Source organism: Oryctolagus cuniculus, chromosome 10, assembly GCF_964237555.1.
Source record: "Oryctolagus cuniculus chromosome 10, mOryCun1.1, whole genome shotgun sequence".
In the NCBI taxonomy this organism is placed as follows: domain Eukaryota; kingdom Metazoa; phylum Chordata; class Mammalia; order Lagomorpha; family Leporidae; genus Oryctolagus; species Oryctolagus cuniculus.
Window position 1 is genome coordinate 85082224 of NC_091441.1, and position 20739 is coordinate 85102962.

Sequence of the window (20739 nt, forward strand, 5' to 3'; positions counted from 1 at the left end):
GGTGGTTGTATATAAGTTTCTACAACATTGTCTTCCTTGAGCCTATTTTCAGCACGCCTCAAATTTTTCACACATGATCCCACCCCACAGATTTCCCAAGAGCCCAAATACTTAGATTTTAAATTATGAACTGCTGATTATTTTAACTGCAAACATGAAGTGTTTTTTAATGCAGTTAATCATCTTGGGCATGCAGTTTTCTGAACCACAGAAGAGGAAGAGAGAAAAATTCTAAGCACTGGGTGTGCACAGAAGCAAGTGCATGGATTGTTAAAATATTATTTTTTTTGCTGCCTATTTGATTTTAATGGGGCTTTTGTAAAGTGATGATTGGTTGAATATATATTTAAATGCCTCTTGAGTCTAAGAGCAAGGCCACTTCTGCAAGGCTTTTATATCATGATTTTTAAAAAATTAAATCAAAAGCATTTTTTAAAAGACATACATTTGTAGTATGTTACTTTCTCTAAATATACGTGTGAGAGGGCAGTCTCTCAGGTCCTCACTGTAGGATTTTGAAGTTAATGTTAGGTTTATTTCTGTGGATGTTGTGCTACAATAACTTAGCAATTGTCAGTCTACACATACCTCAGTGAATTGTGTTAAGAGCCATAAAGCCAGGTCCAAGGTGCTTCATCATTGTAACTGACAGTGAAATTAACAACAATAAAAAGTATATTTGAGGTGCTAACATGTTGCTTTCAACAGAAAGCAAATTAGACTTGTTAGAGACCAGAGGTAGCAGTTGCCTCCCCCAAGTCCTCCCACACAGTAGATATTGCACAGTCAAGGGCATCTGCTACTGTGTGCCAGAGCTTTCTCCAAGGTCACACTGAAGACAGCCTGCTTCACTTGTCAGTCAAAAGCAGTATTCACAAAAACCCCAGAGCATAGTTAATATGGCTTCCAGAGTCTCTAAAATGAAGCTTCTGTGAATTAGGGTTCAAGTACATTTTAGGCACACCATTGGTTCCAGCTCAAGTCATTGAAGATTTCAGAATTGTGATCTGAAAAATATCCTCCAATAATTCAGCCTTTTCTGTCCTTTTTTAAAAATGTGTCCTTGCACACTTTCGTGCCAATGTTTTGCTTTTGTTTGGAATGAGGTTCTTCAGCTTCTATGCCTTTCAGTTGAGTCCTGCAGCCAGTCCCAAGAGCATGCTGAGTGATGCATTGTCCGTGTCCCAGAACTAGAGGGATAAATGGGAAGTGAGCTCTATACTGTCAAACTGCAGCAGGAAGTAGCCTAAAACTGCAGTTTTCTAGAGTAAGCTAATTCATCTACAATCTCATTAACGTAAAGCAGTCTGCTAGGTGATCCTGTCTACCTAGGAAGGTTCTAGAGCATTCCTTCGTGCGTTGCTTTGTGTATTTGCTGGCTGATGAACATGAAGACTGTGGTTCTTAGGAGAAATTGCTTGTTTGGGTTTTTTCCTAACAAACCTAAAAGTGTTCTCTGAGCCTTGCTCTAGGTGCTTTGGAATAATGTTCCTCCACCCGAATAATGAGAATTTATGAGCTCATGAAGCAACTGTGCTTTTGTTTCTGCCTGACCAACTTATGAATTTGTGTCTACCTCATTTTCATATTAAAGTTTGCAGCTTCGGTAGGTAGGAATTAAAAATGTCGGACATCAGTATTTTATAACCTCACCGCATCTATCTCTAGAAAACAATAAAGATTGTAAATATCACCACCATGTTTTCTGAACACAGTGTTAAGCAGCCATGCTTAGGATTTTCTGAATATTTTGAGCAGTACAGATGTCTATGTTTATATAATAAAGCATATTTATTTTTCCATGTTATTTAATTTTATATACAATGTTGCAAAATCAGTGTTTATCAGCAGACTGTAAAGGCAAGTAGGCTATGTGAATTAGAAATGAATGTATGTGTTCTTTTGCTTTTAAAAAGATACACTTTAGTTTTTGTAAACTCCCTCCAGCGTGTCCAACCCCTCCCTCAAACCTCACTAGCTGAGTGTCAAGCTTTGTGTAATTGGATCCTCTGAAGTCTGTATGTTAAAGGGATATTTTAAAATATTGCTGAATTGGAAAAAAAATGCTTAGTTACATAAACAAAAACATTTGAGGCTTAACATTTTGTTGGGTATTTTTTTCCCTTTCTAATGCTATTGTTCTGATTGACTGAGTCTCAACTATGAAATATGAATGCTGCCTGTGTTGACTCTGTAGATAATGATAAAACATAGCCAGAGAACAAAAGAGGTGATTAGAAGAAGCAGTTCTGAACACATGCAAGCAGCTAGGTACAGAAAGCAGCAAACCTAATGTGCATAAATTTGATCGTGCCTTCATCTTTGTGTTCAGCTAACTGTAAAAGGCTTACAGCATTTGTCAATTTTGTTATTTGTTCACCTGCAGTACATTTCAGAAAGCATTTCTTGTGAAGGAAAAATAAACATTATTACAAAAAAACAACTTGGAACTTACAAGACAGGCTACCCTTTTCCAAAAAAATTAAAATGACCCCAGAAATCCACTGACACCTTACTCCTCTACGGAGCTTCCCTTTGATGCCATGGTTTTGTTACGGTACTTATGGGTTAAAAGACCAAATTAAAGAGGTCCCTACATGAGTTTTTTTCAAAAGGTGTGGAATGATACAGCTTCTTCAAAGCAAACGGTGATCTCAGTAGCTAACTTTTACTGCGTGTTTACTGTGTCCTGAGGCATGCTAAGCAAAGACATGCACATCACATGAACCCTGCTGCTGCCTGTTGGGGGAGGGGTGCTGTCAGGCTCTCGTTTGACTTGATTTGAGCATTGACTTCAGTGATGCGACTTCAGTGTCAGTATCCTGACCACGTTAAATCCTGTTGTCATAGACACAACCCATGTTCAGAGTGAATTTTTAGGCTCTCGTTTATATTCAATAAAGGATATGCATGCCTAAAACTCAAACTTCATTGAGCCTCAACATTATTTACTTAATTTGGACATTTGACTCCAACAACAGAGAATCCAAATGAATACTGCTATTGGTAACCTCCCATAAGCACCTGTTAGTGCAAACGTCACACAACTGTGTAGAGAATGGCAAAAAGTGTTTCTGTTTCCTTTTAAAGATAAAATTTTATGCAGATAAGGGAGATGATAACAAGATTTTGACTAAAAGGAATTTCACATTAAATGCATAGTTTTTTTATAAATATGTTATTTCGTGAAAATGAAAGCACATCTTAAGCATATTCCTAGCACTTTTTAAAAAGAAATAAGAAGCGTACTCTTTGGATTCTCTAAGTATGGAATATGAATAATAAGATTTTTTTTTTACCAAAACGCTGTTATGACATATGAATTACAGAGTTCACCTGAGTTTGGTGTAGATTAAATTTGCATTATAAACTACACATCTGCAGTGTGTCACAGCAGTCAAAACACTCACTTGCATCTATTTTATTGGAGACAAAACCTAGCAGGCTTTTTTACATGGTTTTTGTGGTGTTGATGGTGACTATGTGTCTTCTGGCAGCTGTTTTTTGTGGTTAGCCTGGTAGCTTGCTGTTTTTGTGGATTTACACAGTGGGGAGGAGCAGAAGGAGGAGGGGATTCCTGGGCTCTGAGCAGGAGAGTAGGTCCTCTCCCTTGTTCCTGTCATGGAGTTGCCCTTCTGGAAGTGAAAGAGAGAAACTTTGGAATGTGGAGTGGGAGGTAGAGGTTGAGTCCAAGCGTAAATGGCTGTGAGGGAATCCTGGAGGTCAGTAAAGGGGCTTAAGGAAGACTGGTTTTATAGAGGGGACCGGAAGGCAGGAGTCTGCGTTCTTCCTTTCAAACCGAAAGTCATCGTGCTCCAGCAAATACCGGTTGATGCCTACTGTGGGCCGCGCGTTGTTCTGGATGAGATGCGTTCAGCAATGAACAAATCCCAGCTGTTGGTTTTAACAGAGAAAGAAGGTAGTATACAGGGAAGAAAACTAAATCCTTGATACCATCTTTTTTTCCTGGCAGCCTCACTGCCACCATAAAAACAAAAATAAAAATTGCTGTTAGTTTATATAGTTTCTTGGTTGCTGAAGGTATCTGTTTAATAAATGTAAATCAGCAGTCCTATCTTTGTTGGTTCTTTTCTTAATTTTTGTTATTTGAGAGGCAGGGAGAAAGAGACAGACAAATCCCATCTGCTGGTTTACTCCTCAGATGCCCACAATGGGCAGGCGTGAGTCAGGCCAAGGTCAAGAGCCAGGAACTCAATCCACGTCTCTCCCCCGGGGGTGGTTGGGACCCAATTACTTGAGCCATCCTTGCTGACTCTCAGGGTCTGCATTAGCAGGAAGCTGGAATCAGGGTCTGGAGCTAGAATTTGAACGCAGGCTCTTCAAAATGGGACATAAGTGTCTTAACCACAGGTCAAATGTCTGCCCCACCTTGAAGTGTGCTGTTGTCCAGTTGTTTGCAGTGAATCGGAACCACGTGTAAGTTCAGTGGCCTGAGGGCCTGGCTCAGGGGAGGACCTGACTGTGTGCCTCGTCCTTGCAGAGGTCCTCAGCCTCCCCTGAGTGTCAGAGTATGTGGTCTGGCTGTGGTCTGAGGATTCACTTCCCCCGTGTGATTTAATGTATACCAATAAAAAGATAAAGAATGTGTGGACCACCACGCCGGCGTCTTTGTTTGTTATTTCCTCTGAAATGGCATCGTCATCATGGAAGGTTTTCATGACCACAACGTCGTCTTCTACAAATCTGTAAAATAGAAAATTGGCAGCCAAAAAGAGTGTGTCCAGGGGTAGTATGGAAGATAACCCACACAGGCTGAACACTTCAACCCATTGTTCTCAAAATGATCCTCTTTCTCTTATTACAAAGAGACGTTCCCTTGGCCAACACAGTCCAGTAGCCTTTTCACTGATTGAAACTTTGTTACTGCATTCCAATATGGAAGCCACTAACCTGTCTGTGGCTATTATTGAGCCCTTGCAATGCGGTTAAGTGACAGGAGTGTCCATTTTAAAATTGTATATAATTTTAGTTACTCTGAATTTAAGTGGCTACCTATATGGCTGCCATATGGGCAAGGCAACCTCAGGCAATAGGGACATCTTTAGCAATTAATAATATGCTAGTCAATAAACATATGAACATAAATTAAGGAGAAAAATTCTCTGAGTGCATGTGAGGGGCCCCTGCTTAGGGTGCCCTTGCATCCAGTGATTGGCATTCTCTTGGCTTTCTGGTGTATGTGCAGGGAGAATTGCAGTGAGTGTTGCCTGACAGCTGGGCATTGGAATAAACAGGACAGTGAAAAGAGAGGCTAGCAGAACCAGCTGTCTGGAGAGTTGTGACTTCAGGGCTCTGTTGTGAAAGCAGCTGTTAAAACAAACTCTCCTCTTGTGCACCTCAGAGTTCAAGTTCAACGTGGCGGAAAGTTCGGTTAAGGAGAAAGCGTGTTTACGTGTTCAGTGGGTTGAAAGGGCAGGGCTTGACCGTGCTTTACAGGAGAAGGCCAAAGTGGAAAACCCCAGGTACCTCCTTGTAGAAGCTGGGGCTCTGAAAGATCACTTCCTCCTCGAAGGGGGAGTTTCAGGGAAGCAGCATTTGCTGCTGGGGAAGCCCAGTAGGTGGAGGTTGAGCACACCGATCCTGCTGGTCTCTGTGTCCAGATACAGCAGGAGAAGCAGAGCGGAGGCAACGTGTCCCGTATCACTGCTCACTGTCTTTGTTTACCTTCACAAACCTCCGCCTCCACAGTGTTAGGGAAACCTTTATGGGTGCATTCACATTGAAACCACATTGAATCTTTTTCCCTCTCTTTAGGGCCACGTCCTATATTATACTATATAAATTATACTGTCACCCAGCAGGTGGTCTGTGTTGCAGAACCATGTATTAATCTATTATGCTCATTCTCAGGTCGTCTATGCACTAGCATGAGAAATAATTCAAATAATTCTCCCTATGCCACTTTGGGGATGACTCAGTAAGTGAACGAATCCATAGCTTCCTTTATGCACAAGAGCTGATTCTCCCCCTCTCAATTAATTTTGCAGTGTGTTTCTGCCCATAATTATAGAGGTTTTTTTTTTTTATTGTAACAATCACCTTTTGAAACACTGACTTTGTGTCAGGAGTTATGCTCAGAAATTCGCCCACATCATCTAATGTATCTTCTCTACTTGATGACATCAGCACTATTAGAGAAGTTAACCAGTTGATCCCAGATCCTATTGCTAGGAGGTGACTCAATCAGGATTTAAACCCAGAATGGTCTGATTTTCAGGTTACTGATTGTAACCAAAGCATAATCCCCTCATATCACTATTTAGTTGGTGAAACAGAGAAATGCCACTTCTGTGGAGAGAGGATGTCTACAATTTAAGATTTTTGTTGGTGGTGGTGGTATCTCAGAGAGCAACAACTTGAAACAATATAGAAATTAATTTGAGCCATTTACAGAGTTTGCTCAGGGCATGAGCAAAGAAAATTGTGGATGGAAGTCAATTATTTCTCTTAAACCAAAGACCAAGATTTGGCATTTTTAGATGATTTTGAGAAAGACTGCATCCAGTATTTATTAAGCACATATTGGGTGGTATTTCCAACATTTTAGCATACACAGAGAAACAGAATAACTTGAGTTAATAACTCTACATGTTTTATTTGCTCAGTAGGTACCTAGACAGTTGCGATGGTAAATCAGATTTTATTGGAGCCAGCGAGGGGATTTTGCAGATGTTTGTGTCGAGGTTTGCTGTAAAAAGCTGTTGTCACATGACAAGGGAATTGTGGAAAGTGAAGAAATTAAAATTGTATTAAAGATGGTCCTACACTAGTAACTCATGTGTTTAAATAAACACATTTTTGCCCTGAGAGATCTTCCAAACTATTTCTCTAAAACTTGGCCACAGGAGTTAGAACTCTTGTTGCAACATAGAAAGTCTTGCTTGTCCCCACTTGGTCAACCACTTTGAATTCTATCCCAACATTCTCTTCCTTTCTTTCCCTCTCATCCCCCAGTTACTGCTCTACTCGTTAGTCTATGTGGTAGTGGAGAGATCAGATATGGTTATGGTTTGGGAGGGCAACTATGAGGAGTCTTCAAAATATTCATGGGAAAATCTGTCTTGTGAAAAAACTGTGCACACATTTGAATTGTTTCAGCACCAAAAATCAACTTTTCTTTTAATTCCATTTTCCCACAAGCTCTTTGAAAGACCCTTACCTAACGGGGAAAGAATACGTAAGTTTGCTTCCTTTTTCTTAGTTAAGACTAAGAAATGTAGACAGAGCCATCACGTTTCAAGTGAAAAACTTGCGTTGTAAATCATTTCTTAGTTACCTCAAGCCTTAGTTTCCTTCCAGCTGATGAGACAGGCAGTACAAGCTTGGTGCCTTACTCAAAGTATGCATGCCGTAAACTGTGTTGCAGGGAATGAATGAGTGAGCCCAGCTGCACAGGAGATGAACTCCTTATTCTAGTGGCCCAGAAATAGGGAAATGGAAAGTGAGCAGATAGGGGGAACTGGGGAAAGCAAAGACCCAGGCTGGCTTGGTCATGGTGTGTCAGCAGTGGTATCCTGACTTGGAGAGCTGTATGGTGTTTATGGAAGAGATGGTTCTTGATTTGGGGAAAGTCAAGTTTGGGAGATGACAAGACAAAATAATGATGGCATGTATAGAGACGGGGAGAGCAAAGGTGGTGACACGTTGGCTATGGGGGACTCTGGACGAGGATATAAGGGAGGTCTTTTGTGATATTCTGGCCAGTTTTTTGAAGTTTGAAATTTTTGAAAAATAAACATAAATATGTTCAGAGTGTATGTTTTCTTTCACAAGGAATTAAAGAGTCGATCTGGATTTATTTCCAGCCTTTTAAAATTCCAGGGAGTTGCTTTGAATCTCAGATCTGTGCTGTAACGTGATCGTGAGAGGAGCCGGCACGGCAGACAGCCCTCAGCAGAAATAGGAGCATTCCCACTTTGCCACTGGCTTCTCCCCGTGGTTTTCTCCTTCCCTCCTCTTGGCTCCACCCCTTCCACCCCTGAAGCCGCCTTGGAGGACCTCTGGGAACCAGGCATTTTTTGCTTCCCTTTTCCCAAGGAAACCCACAGTTTGATCGCAAGTCTTGCTGGCAGATTCCAGCTGATGTCTGCTCCTATACAGACTCCCCTTTTTTTAATCCACTGCCACCCAATCAAAGCCCAGATTCCTTTGAGAACTAGGCTCTTTCCAAAAACGTGTGTTGTTTGTTTTCCATGAGCTTAGTATAAAGCCCCCACCAAGCCAACACGCCAATCCCCGCGTTGCTATTTGCCCTTAGTGAATGTATTATTTCTTTCTCACTGGTTGCCTTTGAATCAGAGATGACGTATCCAGGAACCCTCAGGGTGGAGGGTCACGGACGCGATATCCGGGAGGAAGTGCTGTCCAGAGGGGGGTGTTTGTTCATGGCCATCGCGTCTTCATTGTTGTGTGCGGGAACTGACTTCACGTTGTTCACGTCACGTTCTCCGTACAGCAGGGCGTCCCAGCCCTCTGAGTTTGAGTCACTGGCCCTGTTGCAGTGATGTTCAGAAAGCTCTTGACATCTCCCAGCCCCACGGAGGTTGTGTGTGCCCCTCCCCCACCAAGTCTGTGGAAAATCCATTCTCCTTTGCCAGCTTGTTGAAGGGCTTTCTGAGAACCTTAAGACAATTCAGTGGGGTCCTTCCTGGGAGGGTGATTCTCACCCCCAAGTGGACGTCTGGCCGTGTCAGTGTGGATTGCTACATACAGGGTGAGGTACGGCTGGCATCTAGTGGGTGGCGGCCAGGGATGCTGGTGGGCAGCTTCACACCCCACCCCCCCACAGCCTCCCCCATAGCTCTACAGATTTCCATCAGTAGGCACGTATAGTCTACAGCATTACTCAAATATGTTGGATACCAAGTCCCTGTTTTTTAAGTCAGAAAAGTCTTGGAGGTGATGAAATTGTTGCTTTCCTCTTCCCAGGGAGAGAAGTCCCATTTTCCCACCAGTTGTTATGTTGGCTTTTTTAACCCATCAGAGGAAACTCTGAACAGTTGATAAGCTGTTCAAGGAATGTGGGGTCCACGTGGCTTTTCTGCACATGAGCTGGGCAAGGAAATGTCTGAGTCCTACCTCCCTATACCTCCCCTTTCCATTTTGCCAGTCTTTCCTACTTGAGAAGTTGGTGAATGTTATAGATTATGAAGCTCATACAGACATGGGAGTTAATGAAGAAGTTCCTTTTGGTGCAAAACGATTTTGAAAGCATGCATAGTGTTTTTATAATACAAGTTTTTTATGAGATTTTTAAAGACCTCTCATGTTTACAATTTCAAAAAAAGTTTTGCTCCTAAATAAACTTGCCTTTTCAGTCCATTTTCATGTGAGCGTTTTGAAAAACCCTTCTTTCACCCTCCACAATCACTGTGCTGCACAAGTATGCTCAGAACGGCCGGTACATCTCCTGAGACCGCGAGAGCAGAGAACATTGTAGATGATTCATCTCTTGGTCCTAGAAGGAAAATCAATCTCAATTCTTCTCCTTTTAAAAGGTCACTAACAATGGCCATAAACACCAGGAGCAACTCCAAAGCTGTGAGACTGGAGAAGAAATCTCTCAGTGGAGGAAAGGCCAACAGAATGAACCCAAGCCACTGCCATCAAACTCCCAAGTTTTATGCAGGGATCTGCGCTCTAATGAAATAGTGGATTTTCCCCCACAATATTTAGGCTATTTCGTGGAAGACCACAGATATTTTTATTGGAAAGCAGACACATGCACTGTGTTCAGTGTTAAAGAGATTTGGTCTCTGTAAGGCAAGTACGTATCACCTTCCAGAATTAATTTGACCTTAGGTTACCAGTGAACTGACTATATCAAAAGCTCTTTATAGGGAAATCGACTTTGGCCTAAACGTAATCTTACCAGTGATTCTGAGTGATAAATGTAGCAACTGCAAATCTTCTCTTTAAAAATAAGAACATGTAGGCAACACCAAAATAGCTTGCTTTTCTAAATGAATGAGTTTCTGCATTCCTCAGTCTCACAATTGATTCTCTTACATTTAGGTGCCCATCTGCGATTAACCAGATGGGTTTGTCTCAGAGGGAAGAAATAGCAGCAGCCCCTACTTACTGAATATTGGGTGTGAGCCAGGGGCTGGGTTCAGTGCTTTGCAGGCATTATTGCTAATCCTCACGGAACCCTTACAAAATGGATCTTACTGTGTCCATTGTGCAGGTAGGAAGACTGACAGGGAAAGTAAGCCAGTTTCCCAACATCCTAGAATCAGTAACCCTTGGAACAAGACCCGATGCACTGCAAAGCCCCATGCTTTCTTCCTGCCTCTCCTGGAAACCCTGCTAACCCTGATTTTAATGTGTGACCCACAGAAGAAATAAGCGTTCGCCCGAATGGAGATCAATTTAGCCTTTCCTGCTCTTTTCAAGTCCCTGAAGCTGTGTCCTTGAGATCTGAACGTGACTCAAGGGTTGTCAGCCAGCTTCCTTGTTGGGTTTACTTTCCTTATCACACGTTGGAAGTAACTGAATGTTTGTACTTTTGAGTAGGACCCTTTTACACTTCACTTAGTTTTGAATGGCTTTAAAAGAAATTCAGCTTGGTTACTAAGCAGGCTCAGACCAGAGCTATGAAGTGGATCAGCTTTCCCCTGGCTGTCCCCAGCACCCTAGGATGAGGAGAATTCATGCACCCATCAGGGGAGGTCCTGCTAAGCTACGACCCTGCTAGGAGCCTGCTGCTAGATCACTTTGGGGCGGGCTGAGCTCCCAGACAGTGCGCTGGAGAGTGGCCAGGAGTTTACTCTGTCAAATTCACTCTACAGTTACAGTCTTAGGCTCAGTGTTGGCTTTGCAGTCTTGGGCATCCTATACATCGGGAGCCTTTTTCTAAGTGACTCTTTAGAAGGTCTGGTCCAACTGAGACACGTGGTTTTGAATGGAAGTGGGCATCTGCAGTGTTTGGTTTTAGATGTTCCCAGGCAGAATCGAGATACAGAATACAAGATGGGTTCTCAGTAGAACCCATCCTAGGATTCTGTTTTCGATCTGTTTACCTACATTGTTTCCATCTGACAAAAATGTCAATCAAAAGTGCCCCCTCTGGGAGGAGATGACCCTCAGGACATGCAGTGATACCAGTGGCTTAGAGACAAACTCTCCACATCCGTCTGCATTTGCGGGCAGTGTCATATTCTGCGTTCCTCCTAGCTTCTGCCACTTGTCTGTTTCCTTCTCAGATAACCTTACTCTTAGATGTCCCCTGTGCAATTTTTTAGTTCTGTAGCTATGAATTAAATATTAAACCACAAGAGCACTTCGCCAGCTTTGGACTGAATAGACACAGGAGATTGGAGAGAGCAGTAGGGGTATTTATTTGATCCTTACATAAACTGCGTATTGTGCAGAATGTTTATTTAATCGTTAAATATTCCTGTGAGATAAGTGGCTCCAGGTTCTCTTAGGAACTGTTCATTCACTCAGCCGTGCATTCATTTGTGCACTCCATAAGGATGTGAATGTTTTCATAAATGAGGCTCCATTGTAGGCACTGGGCATAGAGCAGGGAAGCTGATACACAGAAGCCCTTGAACTCTTCGGGCTCACATTCTAGTGGGGAGAGGAGGCAACTTCTAAGTAACAGAACAGAAAGGGTACAGTATGTATCGTCAGAGATGATGACAGAGTAATCTAAGTTAAGGAAGAGGGATCGGGAAGGGGAAGGAGAACAAGTAACTTTAAGGAGATTGGAGTCAGTCTCTGGCAAGAAGTTGCCAGTCAAGCAAGGAGGTGGGAAAATATAAAAGCAAGGCAGTATCCGGGAGGCGAGTTTGGCAGGTTCAGATCTGGAGGGAGGCGTTTGTCCAACCCATCTTGGCAATGGCAAAGACATTGTGTGACTGAAATGGATGGAGGAGCGGTAGGATGTGAAATTCAAGTGAAACTGAGGACAAAGGGCAGTGAGAGTAGACTTCGGGGCAAAGAAAACCAAGACAGGGTTGGGTTCTTGGAGGGATTTTTTTTTTTTTTTTTTTTTTGCCTTGGCTCTCAGTGAGATGGGAAGCCGCTCGGTTGAGTAGGAACATGACTTTGTTTTCAAAGGATCACTCTGGCTTCTGAGTTCCAGGAAGGCTGTTGAGAGGATGAGAAATGGAATCCTGGGTACCACTGGGAGTCACTGCAGTAACTCTAATGAGAGACTGTGGTGGCTCATGCCACAGTGGTCCCAGGGGAGGTGGTGAGAGGTGCCAGGATTCTGATAGATCTTCAAGGTGTTACTGGAGGATTAGGCGAGTGTTTGGATACAGGCTACAAGAGAAAGAAAGGAGTCAAAATGATGATAATTTTATGGACTCAGCAGGTGGAAGGATGGTGTTTCTATAACTGCAGTGAGCATGAATATAGGAAGAACAGATTTGTGGAGAAAGATTCAGGTGTTGAACAAAACTGGAAGTACTTGCTGCGAGTAAGCATTCTGCCTAAGCTAACAAAGGAAGAGCTTGGACTAGCTCAGCCAGGTCTGAGTGGTTCTAAAATTGTGTCCATCGCTGCCACACTCTCCTGCCTCAATCCTTGGATTTCTGTTTGAATCACTCTCAGGGCCATGCAGGAATCCGTTAACTTCACAGAAAACCGTCAAACATGGTTGCAGTCACTTCTAGTGCCAGGTCTTCCATGTTGTGAGCCACTTGCATGTTAGCTGGTTTTTACTTCTTCTCATGTAATCTTTTCATAGTGGTCCTTTTGAGCTATTCCTTTACCCAAATGTAGGCAGGAACAGGACACAATTCAAGAAGCAAAGGACTTGCATAATGGATATCGAGAGTGACTGTGTTAGCTGAACACCCAGCAGAGCAGTGCAGGGTTGGAGGATGAGCACCTCAATCAATGATGGTTAAAGGGACCATTCTACCCACTAGTGAGATACATTTCTCTGGCTACAGGCTCAGATTTTTATGCACATCTGAGTTATGGGGAGGCATTTAGATCAACACCAGAGTCAATTAACGACATAAACTGCTTCCCCCATAAGTTGTAATTTTTCAATAAAGCTGTCCCTGGGTATCCACAAGGGACTAGGTCTGGGGCATTGCATCCCCCACAGTGCATACTAAGATCCACAAATGTTCTGGTCCCTTATAGAAGATGTTGTAGCATTTTCTTAGAACCTACATGCATCCTTCCACGTATTATAAGTCATCTCTAGGTGCCTTATATTATCGACTATTTTGTAAATGCTATATAAATAGCTGTTATGCTATATTGTTTATGGGAAAATGACAAGGAAAGAGTCTTTCCAAGTAGTACAGATGCCATTTTCCCCCAGATATTTCCTACCCTTGGTTGGTTGAATCCGTAGGTAAAAAGTCTTCAGACACAGAGAGCTAATGACTGCATGCTATATTGTGCTGGCCTGTGAAGATGCTGTCTGCACACTCAACTCGTGGGTGAATGGCCAGACAGGCAGAGAAGCGAAGAGTGAAGGAGGCAATGAAACGAACTCTTCCCTAGTGTCTTCCAAAGGACTGATTGGCACAGTCGGGAGGAGGACATGATTCAAGGAGTGGACGCTGGTCAGGTCCATGGGAGTTCAGAGATAAACTTCATGGATTGCTTTTCTACAGAAGCATTCCCAGTGGTAGCTTAAGCTTCCCAGGTCTCCCCTGGCTGCCTCTCATGGTAGCATAGCTCTGTCAAGAGGGTCTGACCTGCCTCTGTCATCGCTGGCTGACTGGCATCACCAGGGAGCCTTGAACCCTCTTGCCCAGGCCTTCCATCACAGTCCACCTAGAAGGTAGCAAGAAACTTTGGTCACTCTCCCCACCTGCCATAGCATTCCCACCAGTCACTTACTTAAGACACTTCTTCACTCACCTTTGAAACAAGAATCCTAGAACAGATGTCTCACCCACCACCCTCCCAGAATTCCAGGCTGCTTTCATCAGTAATCCTGTGGCACGCAGCGGATCCTTGTACCATCCTTCCCTCTGTCCTGAAAAATGCCAGCATGATTGCTCTGCTGAAGTCAGGTTACAAATGGTCATCAGGTATAACCTTGAACGGGAAAAGAAGTCCTTCACAACTAAGCAATGTGTTTGGAAGCAGGACACACAGGATACAGCAGGAGTCACAGGGCCTAGTGGTGTGATATACCTCAGATTCCTGGGGGCACTCTGGATCCAGATACAGCGGAGTTCCCCAGGGGGTGCGTTTGCAGATTTTGCTCATTTTTGTTTCTCTCTCTCAATGGCAGAAAACTGTAATGTTTACCTTCCTGCAGAACAGAAAAAAGAAACCCCAGCCTGGGTATAGGAGCTTGCAAAATGAATTCATATAGTGCACTATGTAGTGATTGAATTGGTTTTCTCCCTCTACCATGATGTTCTTAGGTGAGATCAAAGGCAGGAGGCAGCTGCAGAGTCCTGTGCTTCATAATCCTTGAGGCCCATGGGAGGCAGAGAACATGAGGGCCTCCCCCCGTCACCCATATTATTCTGGCCCTGTCGCCTTCCTGGCTAGGCAGGGCCACCTACTTGGTTGTGATATTGACAGCAGCCTTCTTAGACCTTAGCAAAGACTGGGGGTGCTGAGGGGCCGTGGGGCTAGGGGGTGGCCTGATGCCCATCCGGCCGGGATGGCTGTGACTCCACATCCGCTGTCCTCTGTGGTATTCCCTGCCAATCTCATGCCTTCTCAGCTCCTTTTCATGGTAATCAGTGCCAGGGTGGTCTTAGACATAAACAGCCGTCAGGCAGGCCTGTCAACACTGGCTTTACGCCCTGAAATCATAGCCCTTGTGTCCTGCGAAAGCTTTCTCTCCCTTCCGCCTCAATATTTTGGTTCCCCGTGTCGCTGTTCAGAGCCATTCTTGTTTTGTGAGAAGCCCAATAAAGACACCCCCCTGTGATGGATTTCACATGGCCTATAAGGAGATGGGCTTTTGCACAAAGAGCTGTGACCACGCCCACAGCTGCATTGAGCATAGCCAGGAATGGAGAGGCCATAGATCCAATGATGGGTATAATCTCTGGTGCTGGTTCTGTGTCTCAGGATGATGAAATCAGTAACAGGACAGGAACCAAATGAGAATCCTAAGGAGTGCTTGGAGTGAAAAGTGTGAGCAGAGGATGATGGGACGGGAAAGCAACGTGGCATTCCGATGGGGCGTCTCTTTTTCTTACTTTGGTGAGAGGAAGACCTGTCAATAATTAACATCGTCCAAGGGAGAGAAGGGTGGTGTAGGAGTTGTCAGCATTTGTGTCTGCTCTGTGGATGTCTCTGTGACTTGGGAAAGGAAGGCACTCTCACCCATTCAAGTGTGAGATTTGGCCACTCCTAGCCCCATCTTAACCCCTCAGTGCCTGTGTCAGCACAGTGATCTTAGATGCCATTGGTTAACAAATGTATTAAAAAAAAATAAGCTTGCCTTTTAAACTGCATCTTAGGAGATATTCCAAACAGAAGTAGCAAGGGTGCTGACTGTGAGCATGTATTATTTTTATTTTTTCTCTTTATGCTGCTTGGCCAAAATGGCTTTGTATGCATGCTCTCACTTACTCATGCCACAACTATGTGGGTTGTGAATACTACTGTTGTTCCATTTTACAGAGCACAGAGCGATTAATTCACTTGCTCCTGGTAGCATCATCATGGTAGAGTAGCATATGGGATTCCTGCCCAGGTCAGTGTGATTTCCAAATCTGTGTTGCGTTTTAGAGCAAGGTGAGAGCAGTCACCCCTATGGCCAGCTGTAGTTTCCTGGGTTGGCACCCATGCCCCAAAACTTCCTTGGAATTTGCTCTTAACTGGTACCTGGGAACAGAGGGCATTACTTCACTCTTGTTCGGATTGGGGTGTTGGTAGTCCCTCAAAGCCAAGGTGCAGAGTCAGTGCCTTCCTTGGCTGTTGGCTGCCCACCATGGGAGCTCTCAGCAAGCCTGTCCACCTTGGAGTGGAAGGAGTCAGAGCGTCTGGTTAGCTCTAGTTACCGCGCAACATGCAGCACACAAGAGCCTGACCACAGCCCCCTGATGAGACTGGCATCAGATGGGAAAAAAGTCCTAAGCCTGTGTGCACTCCTTCCTTGCTGGGTGACCTTTGGGCCTGCCGAATCTCCTTTTCTCTAGTGAAATAAATAGATGTACTACATGAGCTTTGAGTTGCCCGACCACTCAAACATTTGGGAGAGTGGTCCTTGGCAAACTGGCAGGTCAACATTTACAACCCTCACTTTCCATTCACAACCATACCTTCATCAATGGAAATGATGATGCACTACTTGGCACAGGGCAGGCCTCAAAGGGTTAATGACCTTCAGAGATGGCAGAGAGAAAAGCAGTTGTTGCTTCAGACAAGGGGAAATGTGGCCCTTCGTTTGAGTGATTGTTTGCTTTTTATGATATATTTTTTCTTCTGGTGCTAAAGTATTAAAGTCAGCAATGAACATTGCATAGCTACTGTGTTCCTAGGAGACTGAGGACACAGAGGACTCTAAAATAGTCAGGAAAGGCATTTCTTGGAGGGCCTTGCTTTCTGTTTTTGTCACAAGTAGACGGAGGTGCACACCCTGTTGTCTTATCCAGGCTGTGTTTCAGTATAGTTTAAGGACTGCCATAATGGTTCTGGAGACAGACTTGCTGTATTTAAAGCCTAAAGCTGTTGCTTCCTGGCTAAGTGACTGTGGCCTAGAGACATCATTTCTTTGACCCTCAGTCTCCTTATCTGTGAAAAGGGACCTGATGGTACGATTGCTCTTGGGATTAAATGAGAGATGCCAAGGTGCCCTGGGCCCAGTGCTCCCTCATGGAGAGAGTTGTAGGATTTTCAACTCTGTCCTTGTTTTGCAAACTCAAAGAGTGCTCTTGGACTGGCCATTTTGAATCTAAGTAACTTGAGCTAACTTAGCTCAGCATTGGCACTGTGAGTCAGATGCTAGGTGGCTCTTTTTCCAACCTTTATGAAAACATGACATTTATAGCATATTTCCTCTATAATGGCTAGAGCTTTCCTGTGTTCTCATTTCCATAAATACTTGATGGCTGGCTATCGTGTGAAAAGCAGTAAATAAAGAGATGTGAGTTGCAGCAACTATCTTTGTTCTTTGTGATATGTCCACTTGGTTTCCCAGGCCTTCCACTGAGCAGGTTTGAAAATGCGATCCCTTAACCTGCGTCCTTGCACTTGCATTTCATTTTCCGGTGCAACAGTGGGCCTACGTTGGTATCCCTCAGCCTCTCCTGCTCGTGTGACACTCATGTGACCTTCACTTCATTTGTCACAGGAATTGGCAAAGGCAGCCCTGAACCTTGGGCATCAGCATTGTGTCCTCTCTGATAGCATACTCTCCAGATGAGGTTTGACTTTGTGTTCTGTTAGATAAGGTCAAATTGAGGGTGGAATCAAGGAGAGCTTCTTGGCGCTATGAAAACGCACAGCCAAACATGTTTAAATGAAGTGACTTAGGTGTTAGTTTCATATGCTGCCGAATCACATGGGAAAGGTCTTTAACAGTAATTTATACAGTCTCCTGTCTCCAAACGGAACTGTACTCACCTTCCTCCAAATGATGCTTAGCCACCTCATTGCCAGGAATCCTTAATTCAAAGGTCTTGACTTCACTTGGTAGCGGATTCCAGTTCATGACATTTCTCTTGGACTCTCTGTCCTTGTTATTTCTAACCTGTTGTCAGCGAATCTGTGATTGGAAGTGTGAACTGGACAATCAGCATCCCACACTGCACATTGCATAGACACAGAATCCCATCCATCTAGATTATCAGACTGTGCCCAGACACTGACTGGAGCACCCCTCCTTGGACCATCCATCAACCCCTATTCGTCTGGCATCTTCTATAGCTCAAGTGGACCTAGTCCCCACCCTTTCCCTTCCAGTGCTTCCTCTGAGTCCCAGCATCTTCTAGCCCCACCCAGAAGCTTTCTTCGGGCCAGATTCTGTGTGCATCCCTGCCTGACATCTGCCCTCCACTTACTACTACTTCTTGGAACCTTAGGGGATCTTTGCCCACTCTGTGTAGAACCCCATATTCATCTGAATGTTCAGGCCCTCAGCAGACTTGGCAACTCTGGGGATCTCATTCTCTTTCATCTTCAGCCCTTCGCGTCCATGCAGACCTCAAGGTTGCCTGCTGGCTTCTCGATGACTCAGGGACAGTGTCCCTCATAGAAGTGAAAAGACAACCCAGGGTATCCTGGAGCCTAAGGACAGCTCACTAAACCTAGATCCATCTGAACCTTGGGCATCAGCATTGTGTCCTCTCCGATAGCATACTCTCCAGATGAGGTTTGACTTTGTGTTTTGTTAGACAAGGTCAAGTTGAGGGTAGAATCAAGGAGAGCACTGCTACTTAAGGGTGTTGTGGCACAACAGGGTAAGCCTCTACCTGCAGTGCTGGCATCCCATAGGGCCACTGGTTTGAGTCCTGCTTCTCCACTTTCAATCCCTGCTAATCCACCTAGGAAAGCAGCAGAAGATGACCCAAGTCCTTGGGCCCCTGCACTTGTGTGAGAGACCTGAAAGAAGCTCCTAGATCCTGGCTTCTGCCATTTGTAGCCTTTTGAGGAGCGAACCAGCAGATGGTTCTTTCTCTCTGTTTATCTTTCAAATACATAAAATAAATATTTTTTAAAAAAAGAAATAAAGCTCTAGGAGGACAGAGGAAGTTAAGAATCAGGGGAAGTTGAGAACTGGCTGCCCTTGTCTTGAGTTATGTTTCTACCAGATGATTTGAAAGCAAGGATTTCCAACTCTTGGACTTCAGCAGTGGAAAGTGTTAACAAACCTTGGAACAAGGCTCCACATTCCAGCATCCCCTTCACAGCTTCATATAAACAAGAGCCTGCAGGCCCAGGCATCCTGGATGCTGACTTCAGTGTTTCACAGTAACCAGAACCAATTACAGTTGTTTAGGAGTCTTGTTCAAAGTTGGAGGAAAATCCTTCTCTTCAGCAAGCTGGGTTGTTTGCCTAAAGAAAAAAGTCAGACCCATTTTGGAAACCTAGAGGGCTCTTTCCACTGCACATTGAAGGAATTAAATGTTCTGGAGAGCAAGGACACTCAGATTTGTAGCCAGTAAATAACACGTGCTAGGTGACGCACTGAATTTGACTGTTATTTCTTGGTGACGCATGTTGATATAAAACTCACCTTTTGCCTGGGCAAAGACTGAAAATGATGAGCTGGAAATGTCCCACAGAATGTGGGAGAGGATTTGAAGCTGGTGCTCGTGTGATGATCAAGATGACAGCTCCTTGATGAAGTCATAATAGGCTCATTAATAAACCTGTTAGAGTTGCACATTTCCGTGAGCAGCTGCTTTTTTTCCACTGGGAAGTTAGGAAACATTCAATGAAGAGTGTTTGCTCTCAGATTAGGTACTTTGAGAATTTCCTCATCACTTTTAGATCTTAATAATTTCAGGCAAATAATACATGCAATGAGTCATGATGAAGTATCACATTCATTTTTCCAGTTCAGTTCCATTCAAGTCCCCACATAAGAAAAGTGCACATAGGAATGGGTGGGATGCACTGAGTGCAGGTATGAAAAAGGTTTTTAAGGAATCATATTTAGAAATATATTCATGCATCTCCATTTCATTAATAATGGATGTTGGCTGCACCAGTGGCATACCTCAGATGAATTATCATCGGTGAGGATGTTCATAATTTAACTATTAGTCATTGTATGTTTCTCATGCCAACAGGAACACAAATATATCTACTTGTGTTGGAGGCATATGGGAAGCAATGCGTAAACCATGCGGTTACATTGTTTTGAAATCACCAGTTGTCTCCAGTAGTAGGACCCATCTCTGTTAGTGTGTTCCATTGATTCATTAGGATGATAAAATGAAGTAATGCATATAAAGTCTCAGGGCAGTGCCTCACACATAATGAATGTGACAGAGATGTGCCTTTGCTACTTCTGCCTCTATAGATTGTTGCCTACTTGTAGGCTGTGTCTTCTAATGACCACAGTGTATTCTTACATGAGTGTGTGCATCGACTCCCTTTTCCACCTCCACAGTGAGGGAGAGCTTTTTGCACTGTTTGTATATGGAAATGACTGTCCTATAAGTAGCCCTGCTGGAAGTTCTTCCATGTTCAGTTGATTACCCCAAAACAACCTTGGAGCTAGGCATTGGGCCCAGCTCTTAAGATGCCACCCTCTCATGTCAGAGTGCCTGGTTCAGTACTTGCCTCTTGCCTGGACAAATGTAGTCATTTTCCTAAGTAGTTTTTCTTGTTTCTTCTCACACTGTATTCACATCCAATCTCTACTCAATAAAGTAGAATTTTTGAGACAGAACTCAGGTCATGTCTTGCTCTGCCTTAAAACTCTTCAGTGATTTCCCATCATGTGCATAATCAAATCTAAACTCATTGTTACAGCCTATAAACCCGACTGGTCCAGCCCCAGAAAATGTTTCTTCCAACCACTCTACACTTTTTGTTTCATGGTACTCATCTCTGAATAATCTTGTGGTTATTTTTGTCATCACTTGGTTCGTGGTACTTTCTTCCACTGGTCTGTAAGCTGCCTGAAGGCAGGGATGATGTCAGCTCTATGCATCACTCTATTTCTGGTCCTGTGTGTAATGCCTGCAACTTGGTAGGTGCTCAGGCAATGTGTGTTGACTACACAGATGAACACATCCAGAATTTTAGTTGTGCCGCTATATTTTTTTCTTGTTGGAGTAAAATTTTTAAGTATTCAAATTGGACACTGATAAC

General features: G+C 43.7%; 1 protein-coding gene and 1 long non-coding RNA gene across 5 annotated transcripts in view; one reads left to right on the forward strand and one right to left on the reverse strand.

Moving 5' to 3' along the window:
• Positions 1-20739, forward strand: part of ADAMTS9 (ADAM metallopeptidase with thrombospondin type 1 motif 9) — a 174505-nt gene that overhangs the window by 106991 nt on the left and 46775 nt on the right. The window lies entirely within an intron of this gene.
• LOC103349248 (uncharacterized) lies at positions 12004-20223 on the reverse strand. Its single transcript, XR_011379496.1, has 7 exons — positions 19151-20223; positions 18786-18969; positions 17539-17665; positions 14140-14260; positions 13861-14040; positions 13695-13773; positions 12004-12294 (listed from the first exon to the last, which is right to left on the reverse strand). It is a non-coding gene; the product is annotated as an uncharacterized lncRNA (long non-coding RNA).